A 1,029-nucleotide genomic window follows, 5' to 3' on the forward strand; every position below is an offset into this window, starting at 1 on the left:
GACCTTGATGGAGTCAGTCCTCACCCAGATTCTCCATAGCCAAGGCTCTGGGACCCAAGCCTGGGTAGGTGAGAACATGTGGCCTGTAGGTTCCAAAGTGGGATCAGAAGAGTCCAAGATAGTGTCTGAAGGTGAACCTGGAGTTTAGATGCAACCAGACCAAATCAACCACAGTGTTGGTTACAGAAGAACAGTACTTGGAAGGCAATGGTTAAAACCCTCAGAGGTTCCAAGAAGGGGGCATGAAATCCCTGTTTGATGACCTGAAAACAGTTCCTGAAATGTCTAGATTTAGACATGATGACTGTTTTACACTTCGCCTGCATTAAGACCGATTCTGTGAACATTTTAAGAACCATTACTGCTGTTCATAACAACTTCACTAGAAAATTATCATCCCCATCTCTCATACCGAGAAACTGAGACCAAGAAATACCTTCATAACTTGCCCAAGGCCTTAGAGCTAAGAGCATTGTAGCTGGGATGGAACCAAATCCATTTGACTCCAAATCCTGCTGTACTTTGTCGCACTTTCTCTCTCTCATCTAAAAGTCTGTAGCTTTGCCCACAGTTGAGTGACACTCTGGTCGTGAGAAACCAGAATCGTCATCCAGGGAGGAAATTGGGGTGTAAGAGTGAAGTGATGGTAGACTTCCCTGGTGGCTCAGTGGTAAAGCATCTGCCTGCCAGTGCAGGAGACACAGGTTCGATCCCTGATCAGGGAAGATCCCACACGCCATGGAGCAACTAAGTCCCATGTGCTGCAACTACCGAGCTTGTGCTCCAGAGCCTAGGACTTGCAACTACTGAGACCTCAGTCCTCGAGAGCAACAAGAGAAGCCACCACAGTGAGAAGCCCGTGCCCTGCAACTGGAGAGTGGCCCCTACTTGCAACAACCAGTGAAAAGCCCGGGCAGCAAAGACAACCTGGTACAGCAAAAAAGAAAAAATAACTACAGGGATCACAGGAAAGCCCTCTTGCAGCTGGGGGTCCCCCGTCTGCCGCCAGACTCCACCTGCTCTCAGCCC

The 1,029-nt window shown here is 49.0% G+C and overlaps 1 non-coding gene across 1 annotated transcript; it reads left to right on the forward strand.

Moving 5' to 3' along the window:
• Nucleotides 1-653: 653 nt before the first annotated feature.
• TRNAG-GCC (transfer RNA glycine (anticodon GCC)) lies at nucleotides 654-725 on the forward strand. Its single transcript has one exon. It is a non-coding gene; the product is annotated as a tRNA-Gly (tRNA).
• Nucleotides 726-1,029: the final 304 nt, after the last annotated feature.

Source organism: Ovis canadensis, chromosome 24, assembly GCF_042477335.2.
Source record: "Ovis canadensis isolate MfBH-ARS-UI-01 breed Bighorn chromosome 24, ARS-UI_OviCan_v2, whole genome shotgun sequence".
NCBI classification, from domain to species: Eukaryota; Metazoa; Chordata; class Mammalia; order Artiodactyla; family Bovidae; genus Ovis; species Ovis canadensis.